Here is a 19,322-nt window from a genome sequence, read left to right on the forward strand (position 1 = left end):
CTTCAGTTTTCCTCTACACAGGTGAGGCACATAGCCAGCTGAGAGGAAACAGGTTTGTTATCCCTCCCGACATCAATGAGTTTTGACCTTAGGGTAGAGGTGCAGGGAGTTTTTCCCTCCACATATGGGAGGCCTAGAAGGCCACACATGGGAGATTAGCTTGGACGAGTGACAAATGAACTTGAGACTGACTCGCGTACTCAATTATATTGACTGACAACTAGTACAGTGGAGGGCCGGGCAGATTTGATTCCCCACCTCCAAATTAATGTTGTTAATCGGGCTAGTTCAGGTGTTCAGGGGTGTATTGCAATATGAAGTTTTTATTGTAAAACTAATATTGTAATACCTACCTGAACACCTGAATGATTCCCACCCTCCTCCCTCTCATACAGAGTTATTGAGTTATGATTGACGTGAGAGGGCAGGTGTGACCGGCCCGTGAGGCAGGGCTACTAGCGGTGGGCTGGTAACTAGGTAACGAGGGTGTTTTGCCAGGAGATTGGCAACACTGATCGTTTATTTTAACCAAAGATTTTGTAAATTTTTAATAATTGATGGTTCGGGCTGGTAAGTGACCAGGGCTAGTTCAGGTGTTCAGGTAGGTATTACAATATTAGTTTTTACAATAAAAACTTCATATCTTTTGTGCTCGTTCGCTGCGAAAGGAGTCTCGAACGCGCAAAAGTCGGAGTTGATGTTCTCCCCACTTTCAGGACAGCTTTTTCCACAGGATCATTAAGGTATCGCACTTTCCCTTACTCAGAAGGCTACACAGGACCTGCTGACGTCTTCAGTAAGGAAGTATTTATCCTCTAAGTAGTGAAGAAGACACCGAAGGAAGCAGGACAGCACAGCAGCCCTTTCGGGGTAGGACTTTTTCCGACCAGCCTTTAGAGGGAAAAGAGTTCCGGCCAAAAGAGGTTCGAAAACCTCAACCAAACAATGATTTAGAAGTCCTCCAGACATGTGTTTGGGCCAGACTTTTAGACTTCTGGGAAGTCTGGCAAAACAAAGGAGCAGATCCTTGGTCTGTAAGTGTAGCGAAGGAAGGATACAAGATCCCCTTCCTAAAGAAACCACCTCTCGTACAGCTCCGAGAGCCCTAGGGGCTCATTACATCGATTTAGAGAAGAGAGAGGCTCTTTGGCATCAAGTTGTCAGTATGTTAGAGAAGGGAGCCATAGAACCTGTTCTGGATCACGAATCCCCAGGTTTTTACAACCGTCTTTTTCTGGTACCGAAGTCATCAGGAGGTTGGAGGCCAGTACTGGACGTAAGTAGCTAAACTTGTTCGTAGAAAAGACCAAGTTTACGATGGAGACGAACGATTCAGTACTGGCAGCGGTACGACCAGGGGACTGGATGGTAACGCTGGACCTTCAGGATGCGTATTTCCATATTCCGATTCATCTAAGGTCCAGGAAATATTTGAGATTCGTGATCCAGGACAAGATAATATCAATTCAGAGCCCTTTGCTTCGGGGCTTTGCACGGCCCCTCAAATCTTTACAAGGATGATGGCGAACGTGGCGAGGTAGCTTCATTGTTAGGAGTCAGAGTCTCTCTCTACTTGGACGATTGGCTCATAAGAGCACAATCAAAGCAGCAATGTCTGGAGGACACGGACCTCACATTGGATTTAACAAAGCAGCTGGGTCTGATGGTGAACCTGAAAAAGTCACATCTGATCCCCACACAGGAGCTAGTTTATTTGGGGAGGTTCTGATATCCTCAGTGACTTTTCGGGCTTTTCCGTCACCCGAAAGGCAGAACATGTGCCTTCGGAAAGTGCAAGAATTCCTATCGAAAGACCAATGCTCGGCGAGAGAGTGGATGAGCCTGCTGGGGACACTCTCTTTGTTAGAGCGGTTCATTTCCCTAGGGAGACTTCACATGAGGCCCTTGCAGTTCTTTCTGAAACGAAGTCCTGGCCAAGAAGGTCGCAACCAGATCCTTCCTGTTTCCAATTCCTTTAAAGATAAAGGAGGAATTAAAGTGGTGGCTAGTCCCGGGAAGGTTAGCAGAGGGATGTCACTCCAGCAGAGGAACCCAGACCTGATATTATTTTCCGATGCGTCAGACGCTGGGCCCTCGAGAGGAGTCAGGCCTTTGGAACGAAGAAGAGAAAGCTTGGCACATAAACAGGAAGGAACTGATGGCAATCTTCTTGGCTCTGAAAGCGTCAGACCGAGGATCAGCGGCAAAGTGGTGCCAGATCAACGTGGACCAATACCACAGCTCTGGCATACATACGAAACAAGGAGGGACCCACTCGTTTTCTCTTTGCAACTTGGCGAAGGAGATTCTTCTGTGGTCGGAGAGAGAAAACGTATCACCCTGCTCACCAGGTTCATTCAAGGGGAGAAGAACGTCAGAGCGGACCTGTTGAGCAGGAGGGACAAGTGCTTTCCACGGAGTGGATATTGCATCATCAAGTATGCCAGAGGCTGTGGAAGCTTGGGCAGGCCAGTGGTGGATCTTTTCGCTACCGCAGTGATGAAGAGGTTACCGAATTACTGTTCTCCAGTCCCGGACCCTCTTGCAGTCGCAGTAGATGCCTTCCTACTAGATTGGACGGGCTAGAGCGTACGCATTTCCCCCGTTCAAGATTTTAGGAAGGGTAATGAAGAAATTCAGAGAAAGTCAAGGAACAGGCTGACTCTAATAGCTCCATACTGGCCGGCCCAAACGTGGTTCACAGAGGTACTGGAATGGACAGTGGATTCTCCGAGAAGTCTACCCACGAGAGTAGATCTTCTCAAACAACCCCACTTCGACAGGTACCACAAGAAAAACACCCTCGCTCTGGGTCTGACTGCGTTCGACTATCGAAAGACTTGTCAGAGCAAGGGGGTTTTTTAGAGAATCAGCGAAGCAGTTGCAGAGAGCACGAAGACCTTCAACTATCAAATTGTACCAGTCGAAGTGGGAGAACTTCCGCAAATGGTGTAAGAATCGATTTCTTCATCCAGTACCTCTGTGACCCAAATTGCAGATTTCCTTCTGTATCTGAAGAAGGAAGTGGGTTTGGCAAATCAAAACCATTAAAGGTTATAAATGTATGTTGTCTGCAGTGTTTAGGCACAGAGGTTTAGATCTGTCCAATGACGCAGATCTTAGAGATCTTCTCAGATCTTTTAATACGAAGAAGGATCGACATTGCAGAGCTCCTTCTTGGAATTTGGATGTCGTTCTCAAATTCTTAGAAACGGATAGGTTTGAACCTATGGACAGTGCTTCTCTGCGAGAGCTAACGAAGAAGACTATTTTCTTGGTAGCCTTAGCTACAGCTAAAAGGATTAGCGAGCTGCAAGCTATTAACAAACAAGTAGGATGGAAGCACAACAAAGCAGTTTGTTCGTTTCAAGAGGAATTCTTAGCAAGAATGAGAATCCTTTGCATCCGTGGCCAAGGTCATTTGAGATTGCAGGACTGGCTGATCTAGTAGGTCAAGAACAGGAAAGGGTTCTTTGCCCAGTAGAAAGCTTTACGTTATTACGTAGAAAGAACAAGAAGCATTAGGGGGAATTTCATGTTCTCTCTGGTGTTCTGTCAAAGATCCTACTAGACCTATGTCTAAGAATGCTATGGCTTTTTTCGTAAGAGAAGTTATTAAGGAAGCACATTTGCTTTGCCAGGAAGAATGCTTCGGCTTGCTTAAGGTTAAAGCTCACGAGGTGAGAGCGGTAGCTACATCCTTAGCATTCAGAAAAAATTTAGCCCTCAAGGACATTATAGATTCTACGTTTTGGAGGACAAATTCGGTCTTTGCCTCGCATTACCTAAGAGACGTGAAGACAACTTTTGATAATTGTCAAACGTTAGGCCCGTACGTATCCTCAGGTACAGTACTGGGCAAAGGAGTTTCCACCCCATAACCTACTAACATGCTAGGCTATCATTTTAATTAGGTTATAGTGTTTTATGGTTGTCTGAGAAGGTTATTACCTGCTCAGTTTTTTGGTGTAGTGTTTTGTTATAGTGATTGTGTGTGGTTCAGGTGACTAACTTTCCTAGCATGAATGCACGTGGTAAATGAGGGCTAGGGTTCTCTGTCAGCAGATTGGGCATGTCCAGTTGTCAGACCCTGGTTATAGCTTTCTCAACAAACAGGTCACATCCTAGTTGAGAGCTACTAAGGTTTAGCAGGCTAAGAGGCAGGACTACGAAGTCAGCTAACCTTAGCAGGTAAGGAACCTAATAGTAATTTTAAAAAATTAGTTAATTTTTGAATTATGACGATGTTGCTGTCTATGACCCACCTCAAATGTGTCAATCAGCTATATATATACCTGCCAGGTAAGTGTCATGCATAAAATGATATTGTTATGATACAATAAAGTTTTATGCATACTTACCTGGCAGGTATATAAGGGATTTTGACGAAGGAAAAATCTATTTCTGGGTGATTGGCTCGTGTCGCCCTATGAAAGTATCCTTAATATCATTCTTTCTAGGTAAAATTAGCCTAAAATTACAGAGAAAAACAAATTAAGAAAATGTCAGTAAAACTGACTCGCTCACTCTTAAAAAGAAGTGTCGGTATGATAAAGGGGCGAGTGTGGAACACTACCACGAGCCAAACACCAATTAGAACTTCCTGTCAGAATCCCCCCAAGAGAGAGCTGATACCAACGGGCGATGCAGCCCCTACTACTACTACTAGAGGACGCCACGGACAGCAGCGCCCCTAGCGGACATCCTTAAATAAAACAGTTAAATACATCTTGTCCTGCAAGGGGGGGAAAACAACTATAAAAAAGGGGGGGTTTCATAGGGCGACACGAGCCAATCACCCAGAAATAGAGTTTTCCTTCGTCAAAATCCCTTTTCTTGGGCTCAGCTCGTGTCGGCCTATGAAAGAGTACCAGAGAAACAGACAAGATGGAAAAGGGAACAATGAAAAACAATTTAAAATGATGGATATAATATAAGTAAATCAATTACAGCATATAAATTAAGCACTTAAACTAACTTATTTTAACAATAAAATAATAAAATGTTAGTAATCTTAAAGTACTTAAATGGTAATTAAAGTAAATTACAAAGATGCATGTAAAACAAGGAAAAATTGGGATTTACTTAACAAAATACAAAATTCAAAATATATACACCATGTGTCCTACCCTAGCATAAAAATAAGGGTAGGTACACTGAAATCCATCATCAATACAAATATTCAAAATATATACAAACACATTGTGACTGAAGTTCATCATTAACATAAAATGGTGAATATATACAAACATATTGTGTCCTACCCTAGCATAAAAATAAGGGTAGGTACACTGAAGTACATTATCAGTACAATGGGGATGTCCCTAGCAAAAAAATAAGGGACAAACCACTATATGATACAACGGCTAAGGCTATATGTTGAGTAGCCTGACGATAGGGTGAGGCATGTTGGTTTATGTAGGTAGAAAGGAGACCTGGATCTGTACTACAACTACTAAACAGTATCAGGGGAAACTATGTTTCCCGCTGCTACTGCTGAAAACTTTAAAGATTCCAAGGACTTTAAATAATGCCGTTTAAAGACTGTCGGGGATTTCCATCCAGTATACTTTCTAAGATCCTCGAAATTCATATGTTGGAAATAATTAATTGAGGTGGCTACTCCCCTGATATCATGTGCTTTTGGGAATGACTCAGGGTTGGCTTGTTTAATAAAGTAAAGGATTTGTTGCCTAATGCCTTTAACTGATAAAGTACCACCTTTTTCTCTCATGAAGAGAGCACCTGAGGATCTAGAAGAAGTACGAGATAGAAAGGCTCTAAGAGTTGATACTGGGCAGAGAGAAGGATCCTGCGGAAGTGGGATAACCTTCCAAGGGGCCCACCTTGCAAGAGGATCTTCATTTTTGGCTAAAAAGCTACGATCCGGAGCAGTAGAACTTCTCTGATGGGAGGAATTCCACATGACCCGCATCCCTGGATAGAGCCGACAGTTCTGAAATTCTAGCTCCTGAGGCTAGGCTTAATAAGAATAATGTCTTCCTTAGGAGCATTATGAATGTACAAGATGAGTTGTCAGTATCTGAAGCTAGTTTGAGGACGTCATTTAAGAACATGAAACTGTAGTAGGCCTCTGGGAAGGTCTAAGTCTAGCACAGGCTTTAGGGATAGATGTGAAATAAGATTCAGTCAAATCAATCTGAAAACCTACTTGAAAGATTTTCTTCAAAGCCGATTTATGAGTGGTAATTGTGCTAAGCAGCTAGCCTTTCTCAAATAAGGATCTGAAAAAGGATATAGCCAAATTAACTGTCATGGTTGTAGTGTTCGATTCTTTCAAGAAAGATGCTAATTTTTTAACAGCTGAGTCATATTGTCTAATGGTTGACTCTCTCTTATCTGATTCTAGGAAGAGAATATTCTGTGGATCAATGTCAGCATCTTTATTACAGCCGCAAACTTCATGAACAAGTCCATAAAGTTAGGGTCTGGAGAGTTCCTGAGGAAGCGAACACAGTCCCTCATTTGTACTGATTGTGATATTTGTTTGGGATTGGGGATCCGTTGAGGTCGGAGACCCAATTCCAAGAGAAGAGGATACCAGTTTGCTCTTGGGCCAGTCCGGTGCAATCAGAGCTACTATCCCTTTGTAAAGACCTTAGTTTGTCTAGGACTTTCAAGAGAAGATTCACTGAGGAAAAACATAAATTCTCTCCACTGATTCCAATCTAACGACAGGGCGTCCGTGCATAAGCCAGAGGGTCCAGGTTGGGGCCACATAGCAAGGGAGCTTGTGTTCGCTTGTGAGGCGAAGAGATCCACTTGGAGACCTGAGACTCTCCGGCTTACCCACTGGAATGACCCGACGTCCAGAGACCACTCTGATTCCAGAGGAACTGACCGGGACAGAGCGTCTGCTATCACATTTCTTACTCCTGCCAGGTGAGTGGCAGACAGATGCCATTTGTGTTTGTTTCCTGCCAATGCAAAGATGGATATCATGGACATGGTTCACATGTTTGGATTTGGACCCTCCTCTGTTGATGCAATGAACTACCACTGCCACTGTCCAAAACTAGCCTTAGATGAGACTTCTTCGGGGGGAAGCAGTCTCTTCAGAGTAAGAAATACTGCCATTGCTTCCAACACGTTTATGTGGAGCTGGCGAATTGAACTGACCAAGTCCCCTGAACCTGTTTGAACTGAGAGTATCCCCCCCACCCGGCACAGGGAGGCGTCCGTGTGAATGGTTAGCACTGAAGGGGATATTGAAGGGGTACTTTCTGGCTAAGTTTCTTTACTTTTGACCAAGGCCGTAGTTGGGTTGCGAAGGATCTGTGGAATTACTGACAACTTGTCTCGATATTTGGAGTTTGCTTTTGACCGCCAAATTCGATTTATATCTTTCAGCCTTGCTTTCAGAAGGATATCTGTTACCGAAGCAAACTGAAGAGAGACCCTAGATTCTCTCCTGGTTTCTTCTTGACGTTTGTTTGCATTGAGGAATTGCCTGACAGATTTTGCTATTTCCTTCCGTTTGGCCACTGGAATTGATAGTTGTGGGAAGACAAATCCATTGGATCCCTAGCCACTGAAAACGAGATTCCGAGGTAGTAAGTCTGGATTTCGTTTTGTTTACCTGGAACCCCAGATGTTCCAGAAAGTGAACTACCTTTTTGGTAGCTTCGAGACATTCCTCGATCTTGTTGGTGCCCAGATCAACCAATTCGTCGAGGTAGCCGCTACCATTATTTTCCCTGAGCTCTCAATTGTTGTACAACCACTTCTGCTATCTTTGTGAATACCCTGGGGCTACATTCAGACCGAAGGGCATCACTTTGAATGAGAATGTCTGATTCCCTAGCCTGAATCCTAGGAATGGGCGGAAGTGTCTGGCTATAGGGATATGATAGTATGCGTCTGTAAGATCGATGGAGCATGTGACGGCTCCACGCGGCAGTAAGGTCCTTACTTGCGAGAGGGTAAGCATCTTGAACTTGTCGCAGCGAATGAAAGAGTTAGCTTTGACAAGTCTAAGATTACCCTTCTTTGTTGAGCCTTTCTTTGGCACGCTGAATAAGCGCCCTTGAAATTTTAGATGTTTGACTCTCGCAATAGCTCCTTTCTGAAAGGAGTTCTTCCGCGTAATCTATCAATTCCTTTGACGGTACTTGATGAAATGATTTGATTGGAGGGGATCTCCGATCCAACTCCAGCCTAATCCTTTGGACACTATGCTCTGTGCCCAATTGCTGAACCCCCACCTGTGGCGGAAGAGGAACAGCCTCCCTCCTACCTGGGGAGCCTCATTGCTGATGGCGGGTTGGCCACCATGCCCTCCTCTGAACTGTCTACTCCCGTGCCCCTTCCTGCGCCACGCTGACGAAAGTCAACTCTTCGCCCTACCTCTCGGTTGAGAGTAGCCTTGAGCCTCATAGGCAGGGTTGTTAAGGCCGGCGAGATAGCGTAGGAGGTGGATGGTTGAGATTGTTGGGGCACCAGGAGGAAAGGTTGGTTCTGTTTTAGAGGTGGAAGGTTGTCCATGTTGGGTAACTGGACTGCCTGCACAAATTGCTGCTGTTGTTGGAGTCTTTTATAAGGCGGAACCTGTACCAGCCTCTTTGGTTTCTTGCCAGCAGTGGGGACGGATTCCTGTGTTTCCTCTTTGAGGAAATACCCCACCTAGCTCTAAGGCTCTGGTTGAGTCTAGCAGCTTCGTGGTGGACCTCGTTCACTGCGGACTCTGGGAAGAGATCCGCTCCCCACATGCTTGCAGCCAAGAGTCTATTAGGCTCATGCCTGATTGTGCACTCTTGTAGGACATGCTTCCGGCAGTTCCTCCTAGCCTGGAAGAAGTCAAAGGCGTCCGTCAGAACCGTCTGAAACTGAGATTTCCCCAGAATCTTGAACAGTGGTTCCGAAGCATAGGAAAGGGCAGCCATTTCAGTGATGATGAGGGAATTGAGGGACCTGCCAAACCTAGTCCGCGCATCAAACTCTGCCTGGATTAGGGAATCCGGCAGCCTAGGTAACTTCTCGCCGAACTGGTCCATGGCGCAGTCCGGCTTGAGTTTACCCAGCGTGAATGTAGCTGGCAGGTTTTCCCACAATTCTCCGAAGGCGGGGAAGAGAGGAGAAGTAGACTCCGCCTCCCTCAACTGTGGAATGGGCTCATCCTTGAGGACTGCCTGAAGAGACTTCTCCACCAATTTCGTGGCGAACGGGAGAGAGACTCCTCTTTCCGTCGCGAAAATAGTGAAGGGACTCTTGTAGGCCTGGAGTCTAGTGTTAGAACACTCCCAATCTCAAGGCAGTGAACCCATTCCCGCTGGGCGTGATCTCTACTGTAAAGGACTGACTCCTTAGAGATTTTGTCTTCTCTCGTGAGAGCCGTTGGCGTCAGCCTAGCATACCCGATGAAAGGCTGCGACAGACCCGGAGGGTAGAACTCGAAGTCCTCAATCCTTCGAGTTCCACACTCCGGGATAGAAATCATCCCGTCCTTGAATGGAGCGTAAGCAGCTACTCTCCATGGGTTCTCCATAGAGAAAGCTGGCAAGGAGTCATAAGATGGGAGTTGAAGAATCCCCGTGCTAGATGCAGGGGAGACTGGGGATGGAGCCTGAGCTAGCCCAGCTACTCGTCCTCATTCTCTCTCAATTCTATTAGAGAGATCCTGGATCGACTGTCCAGTTTGAGACAGACTGTTTGACAGTTGGGCAAACATCTGCTCGAACCGCGTTCCCAGTGCGGAAATTTGGGAGCCTACTAGCACGCCCACCTGTTCCATCACCCCTGTTGAGACAGTAGAGGGATCGCAGGTGCTGGTGCTTGCTACCCCTTCCGGCATAGCCGGAGCGGCAGCAGCGGAGGCGGGAGAAGGCAGTGACTCGGTGGGAGTGCGAGCCTTCTCCTTCGAAGCTTGCTTCTGGAGCTCTTCGAATGGGAAGAGCCCGGCTTAGCTTTCACCGCATCGGCATAGGAAGTCGACGACTTCTTAGCCGAAGAAGACGAAGACGACTTCCTAGAAGTCGACTTAGACAAGGTCTTCGGTTCTCTCTTTCCCTTCTCCTTAGGAGGTACAGAGAGCGGGAGAGAGCGGACTAGGGATCTCAGATCCCGTAAAGCCTTGGAAAGAAGCGGAAGAAGAAGAGGGGACCAGGAGAAGATCCAGGAGCGCCCAAGGAAAGACCTTGGGCGCCCGACATACCTACCTCAACCAACAAATCCTCCCCACCTACCGCCATGGGCTCTAGGTTAAGGTCCAGGGCAGCGACGTCCGGAACCGACTCCTGTGAGGCTACGACCCCAAACGATTGCTGGAGTTCTTGCTGAATGGAGGCTATCAGTGGGGCGCACGACGAGGGGTCGACGTAACCCGTCGACTTGCCCGCGGGGAAGATCTGGATGGCCAGCTTCCTATCTAAAATGTAGGGCTGGCCCTTGGCGGCGTTTTTCCCAAAGCCGCCCACCCACGCTTTCAGGGTGGCGAGGGCGACTTCCCTCACGCCGCTAGCCTGAAAGAAAGGTGAGATTAGCTGCCAATTGTGGAAGGAGTTAACAAACTTACGACTAGAAGTTGTTAGTAAAATCATAAGTAAGTCTATAATGGACTTACCCCATCTCCCAGCTGACCGACCAGGTCGTAGCATATAGCGCAGGCCTCAGGGTGCCAGACGATCAACTCGTTGAACGACGTGGCACAAGGGGCGTGGGACCTGCACTCGTCATGTCCACAGGGGTCGTAAAGCGTCGCATTACACGCTGGGACCTGGCAGTTGGTAGCCTGTAAGTGAAAAAGTATATGAATACCAAGTAAACACTTACAGTCTAACATAAGCTCCGCTGGTACCGGAGCGATAAAGTTAGATAAAACCAGAGCCCCGCCAAAATACGTGTGGTAACCAGGTTGGAAGATAGGCTATGGCTCCGCCGATGGCGGAAGCACAAGAATCAACCAACTAGGAGTGGTGGTAAAGGAAACCACGACGGAAAAAGGCGGGGATGGTTGATAAAATAATAATAATAACACACAATTCATTGTAAAATATCTTAGAATTAGGGTATATATCCTTAAAATAACAAAAATAAAAACAACTTCTCTCCACCCGTCTACTAGAAGAGTGCGTAGGTAAGGGAAAGCTCCCTTCCGGTAACGGCGGAGAGATATAAGGATATAGTAGGCAAGCAACCGACCACTCGTAGTGCCCACCCTGCCCGCTAGCGGAGCCAGGAACCTATAACCAAAGGTGCCCCGGCTGCGACGGAAGGCTCCTTTCGTATCGTAAGGAAGGTGGCTGAGCAACTGGGGAGGGGAGAAGGAAGGTCTCGGCGAAACACGGCGGGAGCGAGAAAGGGGGGAAGGATGGCCTACTCCTCCCCGCCTCACCAACTACCCGCAAGGAGACCCGGTACCTCATAGTGGTCGCCCTGTACCCCCCCGCTGGGAGGACCCCTGGTCACCTCCGAAAGGGTGAGAGAAGGCGATGAAGTTGTCATAACAACCAAGGGGTCCCCCAGCTCCTCCCTATATCAGAGAGGGAGGGAAGGGGCAGGGTAAGGTGCAATGGAACACGTGACCGCAAGTGGCCTAGGCCGCGAGCAACACAACCGTGGTAGGGCCACGTGAACCAAGCTGTACCAACACATGGAACAAGCACCTAGGCTAGCCTAACACCCTAAATAAATAAATAAATATACATCGAAAGGTGGAAGAGACACTTTTAGTAAAAGAGAAAGAAGCCCAGGAGGAGGCGGACTGTTCGAAAAACAGGAGCTACTCGGAGCCAGCGATAGCCGATGTAGAGCAAGAGCCGGGATGCTGGGCCGGAAAGGAAATAATGATAATAGCCCTAATTACCAAGCTAGGAGAATGGTAGGAGGGCTGAACTAGCTAAAACTCGATGTAAACAATGAATGTGATAACGTAAGCCCATAAGTATAAGAAGTCCCAGTATGGAGGACCGGGAATTCTTACGAGGCGGCATGGCCGCCACGAGACAACCGGGGAACCGTATATGACCTATTAAGAGGAAAATACTGGTACCCGGAAGATAAAACTATGGTAAAATGTTACTTATGAGTTACTTAACTTAGCCGTGGCAATAGCAGAGCGTTCCATCGTAGAATTTACGAGTAAATCCAAAAAGGGGCACAAGCACAAGAAATGGCGACTTGTCGCAAGCGCTAAAATTTAAGGATGTCCGCTAGGGGCGCTGCTGTCCGTGGCGTCCTCTAGTAGTAGTAGTAGGGGCTGCATCGCCCGTTGGTATCAGCTCTCTCTTGGGGGGATTCTGACAGGAAGTTCTAATTGGTGTTTGGCTCGTGGTAGTGTTCCACACTCGCCCCTTTATCATACCGACACTTCTTTTTAAGAGTGAGCGAGTCAGTTGTACTGACATTTTCTTAATTTTGTTTTTCTCTGGTAATTTTAGGCTAATTTTACCTAGAAAGAATGATATTAAGGATACTTTCATAGGCCGACACGAGCTGAGCCCAGAAATAAATTAAATTCCCACCTTCCTCCCTCAGGAGACAGGTCAGAGAAAATCTGAAAAGGGAAAAACGGGAATGGTTCCGAGCACCAGCGCCACGGGAACGGGGTGGCCATCACCAGGAAAACTAACCAGTGTACTAGCTGTTGCCGTGAGTTTTGAAATTCTGCAGTGCGACAAGAGGATAAGCTATACTATATTATACCTGCCAGGTAAGTATGCATAAAACTTTATTGTATCATAACAATATCATTTTTATTTTGGAGCTGTACCAGGGCAAGGGCGGGTACCTATCATGCTTTACCAGCATTCGGATATGAATGTTTGCTGTAAAACTCCCACTTATGATGTAGGTGGTGCTTTGCTATACTGCCACACCACTACAGGTTATAAAAAAAGAAAAACTTGTGAGGATCACAGTGATCTCATCATAATCACCAAAATGCTTTAATGTCACTACTCCCGGCATTTGTAAATGTGTGGGGTTGACTTAAATGAAAATTTTTAAAAAACAAAACTTTTATTTTTTATACAAACCTATCTGAGTACAGTTTAAGGGATTGCCTTCCTAGCTAGATACTTCATGTTCTTAACCATGTGATGGGGGTAAGACTGCTTGGTGAGGGTCTTCTATTGGAGTGTGTCAGAAGGAACCACTGACTACAGGAAAGGCATTAATGAACTACTGTAATGGATTTCTACTCGATAAGATAAATTTTGATTGAAAAAATTTAAATTTGTAAATGAAATACTTATTTGTTCATGAAACTTACTTGGCGGAGATATATTACGTATAGCTGTATTCTCCGAAGTCCGACAGAATTTCAAAACTCGCGCACACGCAGTGGGCGGCCAGGTGGTAGTACCCATTCCCGCCGCTGGGAGGCGGATATCAGGAACCATTCCCATTTTCTATTCATATTTTTTCTGTCGCCGGTCGGTAAACACCTGTTTACAGACCTCCGCCCAGGATTTTTGGATTTGACTCGTTATAAGTATCTGGATTGACTTTTGGTTTTGACTCTGGATTGTTGGATTGGCATAGGCGATAGTGGACTGTTTTTGGATTTTGGATTGGCTTTTCTATGAACGTGATGTCGGGATCAAGTTCAGTGAGCTTCAGAGTGTGTGTGAGAAGTGATTGCAAGGTGAGGCTACCGAAATCATCGGTAGACCCCCACACAGTATGTATGGGGTGTAGGGGGCATGTTTGTTTGCTGGTTGATCGTTGCATTGAATGCAAAAGTTTGACTGAGGATGAATGGAAGGTGTATGAATCCTATCGGCGTAAGTTGGAGCGCGATAGGATCAGGAGGTCTTCCTCCAAGAGTGGTTCTACGAAAGGTAAGGGAAGTAACATTTCGCCTATTCTAACACCAGTAGAATTGCTTCACCTATCTGTGTTGTTGCCTGAGGGCCCTAGTTCTGTGTCTGGAGAAGGTAATGCCCTTTCTCTGATTCTAGAGTCATTACGCACTCTAGAGTCCAAAGTGTTGGCCCTTGAAAACGGCTCGAGTAAAGTGTGTGATCGTGCCCCTAGTGTTGTGGAGGGGGCGTCAGATCGGCCCCATAATGCCTCTAGGTCTAGACCTCTGTCGGACTCCCAGAACTCAGGGAGTGGGCATGTCGAAAGCCGCAAGAGGGTTACGGGGACTCCCCACCGATCTGGCGTCCCTTCGGCAGGACCTGTTGCTACTTCCCAGGCTGCCAAGGAGCGTGCTCAGGCTCGCATCCTTAAGGACTGTTTTTCGTCCTCCGAGGCGCCCTCCCCCGCGCCAAGGGGTGGAGCGCTCGGAGAGACTCGCGTCCGTTGAAAAGGACTTTTCCTAGGGAGGACGCTTTACGTCCCCTCTCTCCGCTCTCGTTGCGGTCTTCGCCTGCGTCGTATGACGCGTTTCCTCCTCAGAAGAGAGGTAGGACGTCGTCCGAGGACGACGCTGAGAAGCGCTTCTCTCGCGCCTCGGAGAGGCAGGTTGCTGTACCTGTGAGAAGGAAGGAGGCGTCCCCCCGCCCCTCGTCTTCTCGCAGGCGCAGCCCTTCACCTCCTCTCGGTTCTTCACCAACGAAGAGTATTCTTGCGTCGCTTCAAGACCAGTTGTCGGCCTTAATGGCTCGGAAGACTCGCCCAGCAGCAGTTGAGCCTAAACGAAGGAAGGACGCTAGACTGCCTGTCAAGAGGACGAGGCAGTCTCCTTCTCTGTCTCCTCTTTCGTCTCTGTCTCCGCCCGCACGTCAGGACGCCTTTGAGGACGCTCGACAGGACGCCTTGGAGGACGCTTTTGAAGACGCTCGGCAGGACGCTTTTGAAGACGCTCGTCGGGATGTTTTGCTTGACGCTTTGCCTGTGGAGAAGGCTTTCGAGAGCGCTCAGAAGGACGCTTTGAAAGCGAAAGCTGGACGCTTGAGCGTGAAACGTAAGGACGCTCTCGAGAGAGACTAAGAGTAACCTCTCTTGACGCGCAGCGCGGTCAGGACGCCTTCGTGGTTCGAGCTCTAAAGAAATGATCAGAAGGTCGGTCGCTTGAAGAGGCTTGAGATTAGTCATCCTCGAAAGCCTTTGTTGAAGGCTAGACCCGTTGGGCGCACGCCCTCTCCACAGAGGTTCAATCTCTTTCCTTTGCCTCTTCGGGAGGAAGGAGAGCTTAGTAGTCCGGCGGACACAGTGGAGGAAGAACAGCCGTCAGTTTTCGTCGGTTTCCGACTACAAGGTGTGGTTCGTCTTTTACGTTCTTTGTTTGGTGAGAAGTTCCAGCCTGCAGCTCCTAAGTCTCCTCCTCTCAGTTTTCGTCTTCGAAGTCGGGCAAGGTTTCGGAAGTGGTGGAGATGAAGACTTTCTTGTCCACTAAGAGAGCGTTCAAGAAACTGCAGGATTGGATGGAACGTCGGAAGGATCAGGGCAAGTCGACTTTCGCCCTTCCTCCTTCAAGACTCAGTGGGAAAGGCGGCATTTGGTATGAGACCAAAGCTGAAGTAGGAGTTAAGATCCCATCGTCTTTCCCAAGGGGACTTTGCTAGTTTGGTAGACGCCCAGAGAGATCCCTTTTATCGTCCGCTAAGATTTCATGGACACCAACGGAGATCGACCATCACATGAAAGGTCTGTTAAAGACTCTGGAAGTCTTTAACTTCCTAGACTGGTGCCTAGGAGTCCTGATCTTCATCTAGGAGTCCTGATTCTTTGAGTCTGGGGGAGCTGCTCAATGTTGTTGTCATGCATGGACAAGGCCGTCAGGGATGGTCGGAAGAGTTAGTGTCTCATTTCGGCACTGCTTTCCTCAAGAAGAGAGCGCTTTTCTGCAATTTTTACAGCGAGGTCTGTTTCTGCACGCAGAAAGCAGAGCTTCTCTTTGCACTCTTTCGAGCCATCTTTTCCCCAGGCTATGGTAAGGGACCTGGCAGTGAGCCTACAAGAGAAGGCTACCCAGGAACCTCTTGGCCCAGTCTTCAAGACGTCCCGCAGTCCCTACCACGTCGTCGCCTTGGACGACCTCCTAGGAAGGTTAAACCCTTTCGTAGCGCTCCTCCCTCGAGAGCTGCTCCTCGAGGGAGAGGACTTGCAAGAGGAAGAGGTTCCTTCAAACCTAAATCCTCTAAGTGAGAAGAAAGTCCTTCAGATGCCTGTCGGAGCCAGGCTAAAGTCTTTGCGGGTGCGTGGAGAGAGAGAGATACAGATGCGTGGTCCCTCAAGATAGTGGAACAGGGGTACAAGATCCCCTTTGTGGACCCTCCTCCTCTTTCTACGACTCCCAGAGATCTTTCCCCGTCGTATCAAGAGAAACATCAGGTTCTTTTAGATCTTTTGATCAAATGATCATGAAAAGAGCGGTGGAGCAGGTCTTAGACCTGGGGTCACCAGGATATTACAACAGACTTTTCCTGTACCAAAGCAGTCGTCGGGGTGGCGTCCATCTTGGACGTAAGCAGCCTGAATCTTTTCGTAGAAAAGAAAAAATTCAAGATGGAAACACCTCAGTCGGTTCTAGGAGCCTTAAGACCGGGCGACTGGATGGTGTCCCTTGGACCTACAGGACGCATACTTTCACGTGCCTATCCACCTCTTTCAAGAAAGTTTCTGAGGTTTATGCTAAGGGACAAAGTTTGGCAATTCCGAGCTCTTTGTTTCGGTTTAAGCACGGCTCCGATGGTATTTACCATGCTCCATGAAAACGTAGCGAGATGGTTACATTCTGCAGGAATAGAGTGTCCCTGTATCTCGACGATTGGCTGATCAGAGCATCGTCAGAAGAAAGGTGTCTGAAGGACTTCACTTCACGTTGGCCTTGGCGAAGTCCCAGGACTTCTGGTCAACCTCGAAAGTCGCATCTGACCCCAACACAGTCCATCGTGTATCTGGGGATTCAGATGGATTCAGTGGCTTTTCGAGCGTTTCCGTCCCAGGAACGACAGCTGCAAGGCTTAGAGAGAGTTTCGGCCTTCCTGGGGAAGGAAGCTTGCTCGGCGAGGGAATGGATGAGTCTGCTGGGGACCATTTCCTCGCTGGAAAAGTTTGTTTCCCTGGGAAGACTACACCTCAGACCTCTCCAGTTTTTCTTAGCAGACGAATGGAGAGTCAGAGAGGATCTGAATGCGACCCTTTTAATCACCAAATCGGTGAAGAAACCATCTAAGATGGTGGTTGATCCTCGGAAGTTTCGAGAGGGGTTGTCCCTAAAGCTTCTTGAGCCCAGACCTAGTGTTGTTTTCCGACGCCTCGGTGTCGGGATGGGGAGCAACACTGGGAGGGAGGAAGTGTCAGGCACCTGGAGGGGGGAACAGGTGTCCTGGCACATCAATGTAAAGGAACTAGCGGCGGTTTTCTGGCGCTACAGTTCTTCCAACAAAAGGTTGCAGAGAAAGTAGTCCAAGTCAACTCGGACAACACCACAGCCCTTGCGTACCTAAAGAAGCAGGGAGGTACACACTCCCGTCCTCTTTTTTATTTAGCGAGGGAGATTCTGCTGTGGGCAGATGCGAGACGGATAAGGATCCTGACGAGATTTATCGCAGGAGTCCAGAAACGTCAGAGCAGACCTTCTCAGCCGACAAGATCAGATCCTGCCGACGGAATGGACGTTGCACCAGGACGACGGTCGAGAGCTCTGGAGACGGTGGGGGTGTCCGTTAGTCGACCTATTTGCGACGTCGAGAACAAAGAGGTTGCCTCTTTATTGCTCCCCTGTGCTGGATCCGGGAGCAGTCGCGATAGACGCTCTGCTCTGGGACTGGACGAACCTGGACTTGTATGCCTTCCCGCCATTCAAGATCATGGGGAAGTAGTAAGGAAGTTCGCGGCATCGGAGGGGACGAGGTTGACCCTGATCGCCCCGATGTGGCCCGCGAAGGAATGGTTCACGGAGGTAATGTCATTCATCATAGACTTTCCGAGGGACGTTGCCCTGGAGGAAAGATCTACTCAGACAGCCCCACTTCGCAAGATATCACCGAAACCTCTCCGCTCTGGGTCTGACTGCGTTCAGACTATCGAAAAGCTGGCCAGAGCGAGAGGTTTTTCTAAAGCAGCTGCAAAGGCGATCGCCAATGCTAGGAGAACGTCCTCGAGAGCTGTTTACCAGTCGAAGTGGGCTTCTTCAGGGCATGGTGTAGAAAGGAGGGAATTTCCTCTTCCACTACCTCTGTGAGCCAGATAGCCGATTTCCTGCTATTTTTAAGAAATGTACAGAAAGCTGGCTGTCCCAGACCATCAAGTGGATATAAGAGTATGCTGTCGGCAGTCTTCCGTCACAGAGGACTAGACCTGTCTGATAATAGGGATCTTCACGATCTCCTGAGATCATTTGAGACATCCAAGATACCTCAGGCGAGGCCTCCTTCTTGAACTTGGATTTAGTCTTAGACTGTTAATGTCGAGTCCTTTCGAACCTCTACATGAAGCGTCTCTTAGGAACTTGACAAAGAAGGCTCTTTTCCTAACTGCTCTGGCGACGGCGAAGAGAGTTAGCGAAATTCAGGCCATTTGTAAGAGAGTGGGCTTCAAAGGGGACAATGCTGTCTGCTCTTTGAGTCCCACTTTCTTAGCAAAGAATGAAAAAACCCGTCGAACCCTTGGCCAAGGAGCTTTGAAATCAAGGGTATGACAAGCCTTGTGGGCCAAGAACCGGAGAGAGTCCTGTGCCCTGTCAGGGCTCTAAAGTTTTATGTCCACAAGACTAAAGAAGTACGAGGTCCCTCAGATAATCTCTGGTGTTCGGTTAAACGACTCGATATCCCATTATCCAAGAACGCATTGGCGTTCTTTCTGAGGGACGTCATTAAAGAGGCTCATTCGTCTTCCACACAGATCGATTTGAGCCTCTTGCGAGTGAAAGCTCACGAGGTCAGAGCTGTCGCAACCTCGCTTGCCTTCCAAAGGAACATGTCGATCAAGGACATCCTTGACGCCACCTTTTTGGAGGAGCAATTCAGTATTCGCCTCACACTACTTGAGAGATGTGAGAACGATATGACGAGGACTGTTGTTCTCTTGGGCCATACGTTTCTGCAGACACAGTCTTGGGGGCTGAAGGTAGCTCTCTCCCTATCCCTTAGTTAGGTTTTAGGTTAGTTTTTAGTTGTTGTGTTTTTTGGTTGTGGTGAGGCTTTGGTGAAGACCTCCCATCTCTTAGCTTAGTGTTCAGGGGGTCTTGGATAGTTGGTCAGGTGGTGGTCAGTTGCTTCGTTGCCTCATTTGTATGGCTCTATGCTCTTGTCACATTGAGGTCACGTCCCCGTTGACAGAGCATCCAGAGCGCACCAGCACTACAGGTCTCCACCTGGCTGGCAACTCTGATTAAGCACAAGCAGGCTGAAGTGACAGTAATCACAGAGTCTACTTTGCTAACAGGTGAGGAACCAAGGTGTATATCATCT

The 19,322-nt window shown here is 47.9% G+C and overlaps 1 protein-coding gene across 1 annotated transcript in view; it reads left to right on the plus strand.

The window, feature by feature from the left end:
• LOC135210327 (uncharacterized) overlaps positions 1-19,322 on the plus strand; it is a 702,311-nt gene that overhangs the window by 479,552 nt on the left and 203,437 nt on the right.

This window comes from Macrobrachium nipponense, chromosome 39 (genome assembly GCF_015104395.2).
Source record: "Macrobrachium nipponense isolate FS-2020 chromosome 39, ASM1510439v2, whole genome shotgun sequence".
Classification (NCBI taxonomy): domain Eukaryota; kingdom Metazoa; phylum Arthropoda; class Malacostraca; order Decapoda; family Palaemonidae; genus Macrobrachium; species Macrobrachium nipponense.